Here is a 13,788-nt window from a genome sequence, read left to right as displayed (position 1 = left end):
AGGAAAATGGACGTAGATACCCCACAAAGAAGGCAGTGTGTTTTCACAGTGAGTGGCGCACAGAGAAGGGTTTATATTGTCCTCAAAAAATTAAGGAAATCCTTATTAATCACAATTTCTTTTAAATATGGAGATAAAAGTTATTTCTGTCATTTCCACTTAGGCTTGGGTATTTTTCTGGATAGAAGTAAAATAAGTCTAATTTTTTATTGTTGTGTCAATATCCCAGCACTATATGTCTATATCTATATCTATCTAAAGATATATAGATATTTTGAGATAGGATCTTGCTATGTTGCCCAGGCTGGAGTGCAGTGGTGGGATCTTGGCCCACTGCAACCTCTGCCTCCCGGGTTCAAGTGATTCTCCTATCTCAGCCTCCTGAGTAGCTGGGATTGCGGTCATGCACCACCATGCCCTGCTAACTTTTGTATTTTAGTAGAGACTGGGGTCTTACTATGTTGGACAAGTTGGTCTCAAACTACTGACTTCAAATGATCCACCCGCCTCAGCCTTCCAAAGTGCTAGGATTACAGGCATGAGCCAGTGTGCTTGGCACCCCCAAGAGTTTTTTGATAGAACAAAATAAACAGCATATGCAGAAAAATAATTCCTCCTTCCACCCACAAAGATGTCTACATCCTAATACCCAGAAACTGTGAATATGTCAGCTTACACAGCAAAAAGAAGTTTGCAGATGTGATTAAGTGGAGAATCTTGAGATGGGAAGATGATCCTGGATGATCTGGATGGGTCCAGTGTAATCACAAAGTCCTGAGAAAAAGGAAGCAGGACAGAGAAGGAGATCTGATAACAAAAAGGAAGCAGGACAGACAGAGAAGGAGATCTGATGACAAAAAGGAAGCAGGACAGACAGTCAGAGAAGGAGATCTGATGAGGGAAGCAGGGGAGGTAGTCAGAGAACTCTTTCTCTAAAGACACAATGCTGCCGACCTTGAGGGTGGACAAAGGGGCCAAGAGCCAAGGGATGCAGGTAGCCTTTAGAAACTGAAAAAGGCAGGGAAAAGGTTGCCCCCAAGGGCCTCCAGAAGGGAACATAGCCTTTCTGACACCTTCATTTCAGACGTCTGACCTCCAGGACTAAAAGAAAAATTAATTTGTGTTGTTTTAAACCACGGAGTTTGTGATACTTTGTCACAGCAGCTGCAGAAGGAAAATACAGTACAGATACTTTCTTTTCTGACCTGGGTATGATGTTTCTATTTACAACTCTGTTTATCAGTATAGTCCTCTTGATACTGGGTACACTGAATTTTCAGGCCTCAAATAGATTAATCTGAAAATATAAATTCTCTCCATGTTCATTTTGCTTTTCTCATTTAAAGTCACTTAGTTGGCATCTGTCTCCTCATGTTGCCAAATTGCTCTGGACTGTTACCACCATCATTGTCCCTGTTGTTTGCTCTCATTGATTCTTTTTTTTTTTTTAGATCGAGTTTCACTGTCGTTGCCCAGGTTGTAGTACGGTGGCGCCATCTCGGCTCACTGCAACCTCCGCCTCCCAGGTTCAAGCAATTCTCCTAACTCAGCCTCCTGAGTAGCTGGGATTACAGGCGCCTGCCACCATGCCTGGCTAATCTTTCGTATTTTTTTGTAGAGACGAGGTTTCATTATGTTGGCCAGGCTGGTCTCCAACTCCTGAACTCAGGTGATTCACCCACCTCGGCCTCCCAAAGTGCAGGCATTACAGGCATGAGCCACCACGCCCAGCCTGATGCTGTCTTAAAAGGAGTTTGCAATCACACACGGTGGCTCACGTCTACTATCCTAGCACTTTGGAAGGCTGAGGCAGGATGATTGCTTGAGCTGAGGAATTCAAGAACAGCCTGGGCAACATAGTGAGACCTCATCTCTACATTTTTTTTTTTTTTTTAATTAGCTGGGCATAGTGGCACATGCCTGTAGCCCCAGCTACTCAGATTGCTGAGGCAAGAGGATCACTTGAGCCTAGGAGGTTGAGAATGCAGAAAGAAAAAAGGAGTTTGCCTCCCTACATTAAAGCAGTGGCCTTGAGGCCTCATAATGAAGTCCAGCATTATACTACTGGTCACAGATGTGGTCATAACTTTTTAATATCTAAATTTCAAAAAGATCTGTCTATGAGATTAAAAAAAAAAAGGGTGATTTCAAGTCAAATAACAAAGCATTTCAACCTCAAAGTATTTTAGATTCTGACAATCAGTGATAGATGGAGGCTTTGGGCTTCAAGTTAATAGAGTGTTACACGGAGGACATGAAATATTTATTACTGTATTGAGTTTTGTCTACCTCCTTATAACTTTGCATTTTCTAAATAACCTAGGCTTGTTATTCATCTTGTGAAACAGAGATATTATCTGCCTTAGTCTTCCAATAATTATTTTAACTTTTAAGTTGGTATATTTAATCCTCTAAACTATGCCTTTTAAAGTGTGGCCCCTGGACAGGCAGCATGAGCAACTTCCGGGAGCCTGTTAATAGTACAAAGTCTGATATCACACTCTAATCTTACAGAATGAGAACCCCTGGGGAGGCATCAATAATCCAAGCTATGGCTTTGAGCTATGTTAAGTGGTATGAATCAGAGTGTCCAAGCACTAAAGATTTTTTTGGAAAGCCATTTCACATCTCAGTGGCTGAGAATCCTCAGATAGAATCGTTCTTCTGGCAAATCTTGGGTACATGCATGCTTTATTTACAGCAAAGAAAAGGAAGTACTAGTAAAGAAAAATTAAGAAAAAAAAGAGACAATTATATTCTACATAAAGTAAATCACCAGTGCCATCTTTCCTGATGTACCTAGGAAGTTGTTTCCTTTTGTTTCTATTAATTCTGTTTATGTCTAATAGTTGCAATATGCTGAAATAGTATTAGTCTACATATTTGCTATGGCCTGAATGTTTGTGTTTCCCCCAAACATATGTTGTACCTAGTCCTCAATGCAATAGTATTAAGAGGTGGGGTTAGGAGGTGATTAGGTCATGAAGGAAGAGCCTTATAAGAGATTAATTCCCTTATCAAAAAGGCCTCAGAGAGCTGGTTGGCCCCTTGCACCAGGTGAGGACAAAGAAGTTGCCATCTATGAGAAAGTAAACCTTCTCTAGACACTAAATCTGCCAGCACCCTGATCTTGGACTTAGCGGCTTCCAGAACTATAAGAAATCAATGTTTTTTGTTTACAAGCTACCCAGTTTATGGTATTTTGTTATAGCAGCTTGAATGAACAATGTCTGCAAGCATCATCAAGACAGGGAACCTGTCTGTTCACCACTGTATTCTCTGAACCTAGCTCAATGCATGACACGTATTAATCTCAGTAAGTATTTTTAGTCTGAGTGCCTATTTTTCTCATATCACCTCCCAAGGCAGAAACTCCATCTAGAACTCTGTATGTCCAGTGCCTACAATGCCACTGTGCTGGACATACAGGTTCTCATGAAACATGTAAAGCAATAAATTAATGAAGGCATGACACACATATCAAATATCATTCCAATATTCAGTTCACATTCTGATGTGCTATAAAGTTGTGCTGGAAATAAGTAGACATAGGTTGATGCCAAAGGAATTTATGTTGCACTAAGACTTTGATTGTAAAAGTATTTAATGCTAGATAATTTACATTGCACAAGCTGCTTCTACAGAAATGAGAAAAGCCAGCAGGCAAAATAATAGAAAATTATTTCAGACATTTATCCGAATTTGGACCAGAATCTATTTTATTATGTATGAACTAAAACATAAATACTTACGTAATAAAATATTAGAAAATGCTGGCCAGGTGCGGTGGCTCATGCCTGTAATCCCAGCACTTTGGGAGGCCGAGGTGGGTGGATCACTTGAAGTCAGGAGTTCAAGACCAGCTTGGCCAATATGGTGAAACCCCATCGCTACTAAAAATACAAAAATTAGCCAGGCGTGGTGGCATGCATCTGTAATCCCAGCTATTCAGGAATTCAGGAGGCTGAGGCAGGAGAATGTCTAGAACCCAGGAGGTGGAGATTCCAGTGAGCTGAGATCACGCCACTGCATTCAAACCTGGGCAACAGAGACAGACTCTGTCTCAAAAAAAAAAAAAAAAAAAGAAGAAAATGCTGATAGATGTATGGTTTCGAAAATACAGAGATGATTTTATATTATACCTGTCACTGCAAGTTTGCCATGCAATTTTCTTCTAAATATATTTCTAGAGCTGGGTGCGGTGGTTCACACCCATAATCCCAGTACTTTGTAAAGCCAGCTCGGGAAGATTGCTTGAAGCCAGATATTTAAGACCAGCTTGAGCAACATAGCAAGACTCCCTCTCTACAAAATAATAATAATAATAATAAATAAAATAAATAAAGATAGATAGATAGATAGACAGATAGAAAGATAGATATGCCATGTGTGGTAGTGTTATCTCTTAGTCCGAGATAGTCAGGTGGCTGAGACAGGAGGATTGTTTGAGCCCAGGAGTTGAGGTCGCAGTGAATAACTGTGCCATTGACTCCAGCCCCGTCTCTAAAATAAATTAATAGATTGACAAATACATTCCTAATGAAATAAAGTGACTTTCATCTTTAACCCTTTATAGTCACAGTTGATTTTATCAAAGATCCCAGCCCTTGGTTCTCTAACTGGATATATACAGACCCAAATCTACAGCAGTTGGTTTTTTATTGTTGTTTTAATTTGCTTTGGGAGATAGAGATAGGAAATTATGATAGAATACTGAATAAAAAAGTCTTTGACACAAAAACAAGCTTGCTTAGATCTGTTTAACATTTAAGGAAAGTTAAAACATCTTTCCTTTTTGCTGTTTTTACCTGATTTTTTAATATGCTAATATGTACTGAATATGGCCTGGAGGTGGGGTGTGGGAGGGGAGGTTAGCACTCAATCTTGTTTGCGAGATATCCTTTGTTCTTGGAACTCAGATTAGCATCTCCCAGCACGACACAATTTGGAAAAGGCGACTCAATTCCTAAAGTACTGAATCTTTTCCGAAATAACATTTACAAAGAAAGGAAACTGTAAGGGCCAGGCTGCTACACTCAGACAGTTTTTTACTTAATAGGCCATTCCCAGATCTTTCTGTTTAAGGATAGTAAGAAAAGCACAATTTTTACTAGGAAAAAAATGGAAATGTTGCCGGGCGCGGTGGCTCAAGCCTGTAATCCCAGCACTTTGGGAGGCCGAGGCGGGCGGATCACGAGGTCAGGAGATCGAGACCACACTGGCTAACACAGTGAAACTCCGTCTCTACTAAAAATACAAAACATTAGCCGGGCGAGGTGGCGGCGCCTGTAGTCCCAGCTACTCGGGAGGCTGAGGCAGGAGAATGGCGGGAACCCGGGAGGCGGAGCTTGCAGTGAGCCGAGATCGCGCCACTGCACTCCAGCCTGGGTGACAGAGCAACACTCCGTCTCAAAAAAAAAAAAAAAAAGAAAAATTTAAAAAAAGGCCGGGCGCGGTGGCTCAAGCCTGTAATCCCAGCACTTTGGGAGTCCGAGACGGGCGGATCACGAGGTCAGGAGATCGAGACCATCCTGGCTAACACGGCGAAACCCCGTCTCTACTAAAAAATACAAAAAACTAGCCGGGCGAGGTGGCGGGCGCCTGTAGTCCCAGCTACTCGGGAGGCTGAGGCAGGAGAATGGTCTAAACCCGGGAGGCGGAGCTTGCAGTGAGCCGAGATCCGGCCACTGCACTCCAGCCTGGGAGACACAGCGAGACTCCATCTCAAAAAAAAAAAAAAAAAAAAAAAAAAAATGGAAATGTTAATGTAATGACAAACGTGAAATTTAGTCTTAAAGTAAAAAGGAAAAGTAATGACATGAATTAGTTACTTGTTATCAATATTTCATCAAACCTCAGAAAGTTGGGAGTTAAGTTATATTTGTTCTCCTCAGTTAAAATTTTTCTTTTTATGTCACAGTCAATTGAGAGGGTTCCTAAAAGAGCACTGGATCCCTCCCTTCCATCAGGTGAATTTGTGTGTCTTTGCTTTGGACCCACAGAGACCTAGGTTTGCCTCTCGTTCTGTCCTTGACTGTTTCTGCTCTCATCATATTACCTCGGTAATATCTAACTGCCAGATTTGTTGCTATTAGATATGATAATCAACGCAAAATCCCTCTTTTTTTTTTGAGATGGAGTCTTGCTCTGTCACCAGGCTGGAGTGCTGTGGTGCAATCTCAGCTCACTGCAGCCTCCCACTCCCTGGTTCAAGAGATTCTCCTGCCTCAGCCTCCCAAGGAGCTGGGACTACAGGCACGTGCCACCACGCCCAGATAATTTTTGTATTTTTAGTACAGACAGGGTTTCACCGTGTTGGTCAGGATGGTCTCGAACTCCTGACCTCATGATCTGCCTGCCTCAGCCTCCCAAATTGCTGGGATTACAGGCATGAGCCACAGTGCCTGGCTTTTTTTTTTTTTTTTTTTTGACACAGGGTCTTGCAGTGTTGCCCAGGCTGAAGTGCAGTGGTGAGATCACAGCTCACTACAGCCTTGAATTCCTGGACTAATAGATTTTCCTGCCTCAGCCTTGTGAGTAGATGGGGTTACAGCCATGCACCAACACACCCAGCTAATATTTTAGAGAAGGAGTCTCACTATGTTGCCCAGGCTGGTCTAGAATTCTTGGGCTCAAGTCATTCTTCTGCATCCCAAAGTGCTTGGATAACAGATGTGAACCACTGTGCCTGGCCCAAAGCCCCTCTTTAATGCTCAACAAATTTTTTTTTTTTTTTTTCCCTGCTTCATCTGACTGTTGAGGACTTTCATATACTTGGGGCGGCCATTTTTTGTCTTGTGTTGATAGATGATGTTAAACAGGAATTTGTCTTAAATCTCTTTATGTTCCCATATATATCCCTGCTGTAAACATTTATCACTCCTCCATCTCAAGAAGGTAACAGAGCTTTGGTGTTCTGTTGGCTCAGTGACTTTTTGGTTACAGAATAAAAACTAAAAGTCACCAGATATCCAGAAGACAACTCGTGTTTCTTTTGTTTAAAAATCTTTTTTTTTTTTTTTTTTTTGAGACGGAGTCTCGCTCTGCCGCCCAGGCTGGAGTGCAGTGGCCAGATCTCGGCTCACTGCAAGCTCTGCCTCCCGGGTTCACGCCATTCTCCTGCCTCAGCCTCCTGAGTAGCTGGGACTACAGGCGCCCGCCACCTCGCCCGGCTAGTTTTTTTTTTTGTATTTTTTTAGTAGAGACGGGGTTTCACCGTGTCAGCCAGGATGGTCTCGATCTCCTGACCTCGTGATCCGCCCGTCTCGGCCTCCCAAAGTGCTGGGATTACAGGCTTGAACCACCGCGCCCGGCCTTGTTTAAAAATCTTAGACTGAGGCCAGGCGTGGTGGCTCACACCTATAATCCCGGCACTTTGGGAGGCCGAGGGGGGCGGATCACGCGGTCAGGAGATCCAGACCATCCTGGCTAACACGGTGAAACCCCGTCTCTACTAAAAAAACCAACAAAAAATTAGCCGGGCGTGGTGGCGGCACCTGTAGTCCCAGCTACTTGGGAGGCTGAGGCAGGAGAATGGCGGGAACCCGGGAGGTGGAGCTTGCAGTGAACTGAGATCCGGCGACTGCACTCCAGCCTGGGCGACAGAGCGAGACTCTGTCTCAAAAAAAAAAAAAAAAAAAAAAAAAAAAAAATCTTACACTGATTGAGTCAGAGAAGCCAGAGTCCACTGTTGTGCTTTGTTTTTGGGGAATGAGTGTGGTGAGGTGGAAGAGGCAGGTTATTCTAGGGAGATACAGAAAAGAAGCCTAAGCAGAGAAAGAGTTTGGGCGACTAGCCCAACACTGAGAAGTAGAATGGTGAGTTGTGGATCCCTGGGATAGCATCACACAGATCCCAGCTCTAGGTGAGGAGACCTCACACAGGGAACGGGAATGAACACTATGGGAGGGGAAGCACAAGTGAAACAGAGATAAAGGGATCAACAAGATGACCTTTGAAAACTCTTTCAAGGGGCCAGGCATGGTGGCTCACACCTGTGATCCCATTACGTTGGGAGGCCAAGCAGAGGATCACTTGAAGCCAGGAGTTGGAGACAAGCCTGGGCTATATGGTGAGACTTTGTCTCTACAAAAAATAAATAGCCCGTGTGGTGGTGGGCGCCTGTAGTCCCAGCTATTCAGGAGGCTGAGGTGGAAGGATCACTTGAGCCCAGGAATTGGAGGCTACAGTCAGCTATGATTGTGTTATTCATTATATTCCAGCCTGGGTGACAGAGCACCCAGTCTCTAAACATTGTTAAAAATAAAAAATAAAAAATTTGCTCTCTCTTGAGGGTGGGGAGGGAGAGAGAGAGAGACAGAGAGAGCCTCTAGAGAGAGACAGCAAGTAATAATTTATTTTTATTTTTCTGCTGGTAAACTGTACTCCTAGCACCTAGAACTATAGTGCCTGGCAAAGTAAAGGCACTAAGTAAAGATGTATTTAATAATTGAATGTGAAGTGTGTTAATGACATGAAGGAGGAAAGATCAAGTAAGATGGGAAAAAGGAGAGGTCAGGATGACTGAGGTTTCATAAGTGGGGAAATGGAAGAAAAATCATTATCACCAATAAAAATGTTAAGTTAAACGGCTGGCTGAGCTGGAAGCCTAAAGAGTTTAGCTTTACATTGGGAACTGATAAACACATGTTGAATTGAATGTTCAGCAGGCAATTGGAGATACAAGACAAAGAGTTAAGAAAGTAGTCAGAGCAGCCGGGCGCGGGCGCGGGCGCGGGCGCGGTGGCTCATGCCTGTAATCCCAGCACTTCAGGAGCCCGAGGCGGGCGGATGACGAGGTCAGGAGATCGAGATCATCCTGGCTAACACAGTGAAACCCCCTCTCTACTAAAGAATACAAAAAATTAGCCGGGCGTAGTGGCGAGCGCCTATAGTCCCAGCTACTCGGGAGGCTGAGGCAGGAGAAGGCATGAACCCAGGAGGCAGAGGTTGCAGTGAGCCCAGATTGCACCACTCACTCCAGCCTGGGCAACAGAGCAAGACTCCGTCTCAAAAAACAAAACAAAACAGAAAGTAGTCAGGGCTAGGAATAGAAGACTCGCTAGTCCCTCAATGGAAGTTGGTTAATGAATCCTTGAGAGATCTCAGATACAGAATAAATGTTGGAGGTGGGCGGTACTGAACTGGAAGAGACATGCACCTTTTCTGAAGTGATGTTCAAATGAACCTGTGAATAATCCTGGGGTTAAGTAAAATTTAGGAACAACTTCCAAATCTTTAGTACTGGTGTGTTACTGTTTTCCAGCCTGTGGATTAGAGTTTTATCTATCTGAGACATTGTCAGTAAGCAGGACTCTTCACTACAAAGGTCCCAGGAAGATTCAAAATATTCAACTTTGTAGTCTACAGCCAGTAAAATATTTTCTCAGTTATACAAAATATTGTGGGTCCAAAGTCCAGGACCCATTTGATTTGGTTAAAATGCATTAATTTATTATGGGATAAGCACAGACATACAATTAAATTCTGCTTACATCCTTCCCTTTCTCCAAAGAGCACAAATTATATGTGTTCTTTGTTAGTCCTCAGGCAAGGATTCATAAGACCCTTCATTTTTTGGGATAGTAAAAAAATTATAATGATGATTGAAGTTATCAGTATTTATCACTTTTGAAGCATTGCAGATAGCTGTTTGGATGGTCACTATGTCACTATATGGTTAACATACTCGTCACAAGTAACAGCCACTGCCATTAATGAACAGGATTTAGAAAACTTTTGCCAACATGGCACTTTTGAGTACAAAAAGTAAATTAAAAGGTTTACAAGTAAACAAAAACTGTAGTAAAACAGATTAGTAGTCAAAATCACTCGAAAAAAATAGCCAATTTAAATCTTTCTTTATACTTCTATTTCAGATGTTCACAAGTCTTAGTTTGGGTCGCTACAGCAAAGTACCATAGACTTTGGGTGGCTTGGAAACTGTGAATATTTATTTCTTAGTTCCAGAGGCTGGAAGTCTGAGATCACGGTTGAGCTCGGCTGAGGATCCTCTTCGAGGCTGCAGACTGCCATCCTCTTGTCGCATGCTCACATGATAGAAGGAGTGTGAGAGAGATCTTTGGGGCCCTTTTTATAAGGGCAGTATTCTCAATCATGAGCGCTCCCCCTCATGACCTAATTACCTCCCAAAGGGCTCACTTCCTTTAGGGACGAATGAAAGCTGTTCCAATGTATGAATTTTGGGGTCACACATTCAGTTCATTGCAAGATGTTCCCTGTATGTATGGCTGTTTAATTATTAATGCTGTTTCTCTTGTATTCATAATGTTCTGTAGTATAATAAACAGTTCCCCATAAGAAGCAGAAATGAAGAACTGAAGTACTGGCTTTGCATGCTCCCAGGGAGCTGCTAAACGTATTTTCTCTACGATGAGCCTGATGCCGCTACAGTTACCTTAAAAATTGGATCCATCCCCGAGAGTGAGTGAAAGAGATCATTGACTCGGCTAGGAGGAATGATGCCTGTGGTCCTGAAGAAAGTTTTCAGTAATCTACATTCTACATACCCCTGAAGAAAACAGGATGGTGTTTGAGAACCAGAACTGAAACAATGGAAACTGGAAATGACTGCAATTCCATTTCAGCTGACAGCTTGATACCCATTCACGAAAGGCTAATTAAGGCTTCACAGGATTCATATTAAATTTACTATGGCTGTAAATGTTTTCCTGCAATGTCACGTTGTAGAATAATAGCTATTAATTTTTCTCATATCATTCATTTCTTGAACAGGAAAGCACTGTGTCCCAGTTTTGACACATATTAGCTCTAGATCCTTGAACAAATTATGAAACTTCTCTGAGTCTTCAATTCCTCATCTGGAAAATGGGGATAATGGTAGCCCTCAGGGTTGATGTGTGTGATAAGCAACATATAGAAAATCTCCTAGCATCTAGAGGGATATAATAAATATGAACTCACATGTGAGGTTTTTTTTTTTCTTCCTATTCTCTTGCTGCCACTCCATTTACCTCCAGGTGTAATGACCAAAAGCTGAGAGAGGGCCCCCAGTGTGAACGGGTGGCAATTCCTTGTGTATTCCCCAGCACTAAGTTTGTATCCTATTAGTGTCTCAGCTTGACCAGCCACTCTAAGTATCCCTACAATGATGAGAGAATTTCCTTTAAGTTTGGGGGTAGATGAGTTCTTTTAATTCCGAGGATGAGAATAAATAGCCAAAGTACTGTAACTATCAAGATCCTAATGATAATCTCGCACACACCCCTTTACAATATCAGCTGTTGTCACAGCTTCTCAGAAAAGTAATTTATCTCCTTTCCTCAACAAGTAAAAGTCAATTTGATGTCTCTAAGCAATTGCATGTAAAACTTTCTAACTGTAAAATGTTTTGAAAAACACAAAATTTTCAGCTACAAAGTCAACAGGGGCTTATTGTGAAAATCAAGCATTTGGAAATAATTTTACAAACATTCACATGAAGTTGCTTTAAGTCCAGCTCTGTAAACCCCCCCAAAAGGAGACAAAGGTGTAAGCTAAAACGGTTAAGCATAACTAATGAATTAAGTGTATACCTAAAGTAAAGCTATTTGTAATACTTTGACAGAATGATTAGTTATGAGACTCTGAAGCAGAAATGAGGAGAAAAGCTCCACAGACATGTGGGAAGGGTGGGATACCTCCCTCCTCTCCTGAAACGGGGGCCCATCAACTCATACAGTAGTTCAGGCTTCTAGTTCTTCCCATAATCGAGTAAGAGCTCTGAGGAAGCTGCCTTGCCCTAAATTGCCATTGTTTTGTAGACTGCCCCCACACAACTCCAGGGAGAGCTCCCACCATCTCTGAATCTGTGTTGGCAACTGCTCAGCAACTGGAAGCTTTCCTCCTGTGTTGACCAAGGTAGCTTTTCCACCCCCTACATTGCTACATTGCTTGTTGACTTGAGGCCAAAATGCTTTCTAAGGAGAAAAGTTAAGGAAGTTTAATCAGGGTTTTGAAATTCAAACCCTAAAGAACCTTGTAAATTTGATAGCAATCACCAAATTGCCCTCTAAAAAGGAAGTAGCACTTTATAATTCCATAAAGTTTTCTGACGTCTTTTGACAAAATTATATCTCATTCATTTTTTAATTTCAGCCAATCTTTTTTTTTTTTTTTTTGAGACAGAGTCTCTGTCGCCCAGGCTGGAGTGCAGTGGCCGGATCTCCGCCTCCCGGGTTTACGCCATTCTCCTGCCTCAGTCTCCCAAGTAGCTGGGACTACAGGCGCCTGCCACCTCGCCCCGCTAGTTTTTTTGTATTTTTAGTAGAGACGGGGTTTCCCCGTGTTAGCCAGGATGGTCTCGATCTCCTGACCTTGTGATCTGCCCGTCTGGGCCTCCCAAAGTGCTGGGATTACAGGCTTGAGCCACCGCGCCCGGCATTTCAGCCAATCTTATTTCTCAATATTTTTTATTTTTAAAAGTAGTGTTATTATAAAAGGACATAAAGTTTTGCACATGCTTGTAAACTATTTGTATTTTTCTTTTCTTTTTTTTTTTTTGAGGCAGAATCTCACTGTCGCCCAGGCTGGAGTACAGTGGCACGATCTTGGCTCACTGCAACCCCTGCCTCCCAAATTCAAACAATTCTCTTGCCTCAGCCTTCCTAGTACCTGGGATTACAGGTGCCTGCCATCGTGCCTGGCTAATTTTTGTATTTTTAGTAGAGACGGGGTTTCACCATGTTGGCCAGGCTGGTCTCAAACTCCTGACCTCAGGTGATCTGCCCGCCTCGGCCTCCCAAAGTGCTGGGATTACAGGCGTAAGCCACCATACCTGGCCCTTGTATTTATTGTATGAATTGCTTGTTTATGGCTTGTGTTCTATTTTAAAATAGGTTTTTTTGGGTACTGATCCATAGGCATTTTTTGTAACGTATTCTGGATAGTCTCCCTTTAAAAAAATAATACGTTGCACTTATTTTCTGTCCGTTGCCCTATTTACGGTTTCCACCATACAGATGCTCTACATGTTCAGGAGTCTGTGATGAACCTGTGCCCAGTTCCACCATCCCACCTCCCCTCACCCTCCAGCCTGTGGTAAAAGAGACTGAGCAACTAAGACCCCTGAAACTTTGGCAAAACTGGCAGAACATAAGGACATCATCATTTATGAAGTTGCAAATAAGCTTTCTGGTAGACTTGACTTCCTTTTTTGTACAATCACAATAGTGGGAAAATCATCACTATGGATATTTACATATGCAAAAATGTAGCTGAGACTCTAGTCTGAAATAGAGATTTTGGAGAAGTATGACTCTGCTTACCGCAACTAAACTGCTTTTTGCTAATGTGATACATTTTCTACGCCGTGGACAGTCATAGCTCTAAGTCAGGATTTAGACTGCTTAGACACTGTGGCTTATTCTTTTGTTTTGAGACATAATCTCCCTTGTAGCTCAGGCTGGAGTGCAGGGGCACGATCTCAGCTCACTCCAGCCTCTGCCTCCCATCCTCAAACGATTCTTCTGTCTCAGCCTCCTGAGTAGCTGGGATTACAGGTGTGTGCCACCACGCCCGGCTAATTTTTTGTATTTTTAGTAGAGCCAGGGTTTCACCATGTTGGTCAGGCTGGTCTCGAACTCGTGACCTCGTGATCCACCCACCTCAGCCTCCCAAAGTGCTGGGATTACAGGCTTGAGCCACTGCGCCTGGTCCACTGTGGCTTATTCTCTTTGAGATGCACATGTTCTTTAAATAATTGCTTATAGGAGATAAAACTCCAAGACAGCCAGAAGATTGCACTGGCAGGATTTTCTCCTTGAGTTG

Source organism: Macaca nemestrina, chromosome 2, assembly GCF_043159975.1.
Source record: "Macaca nemestrina isolate mMacNem1 chromosome 2, mMacNem.hap1, whole genome shotgun sequence".
NCBI classification, from domain to species: Eukaryota; Metazoa; Chordata; class Mammalia; order Primates; family Cercopithecidae; genus Macaca; species Macaca nemestrina.
The sequence above is the reverse complement of the archived record's forward strand: the minus strand, read 5'-3'. Positions refer to the sequence as shown.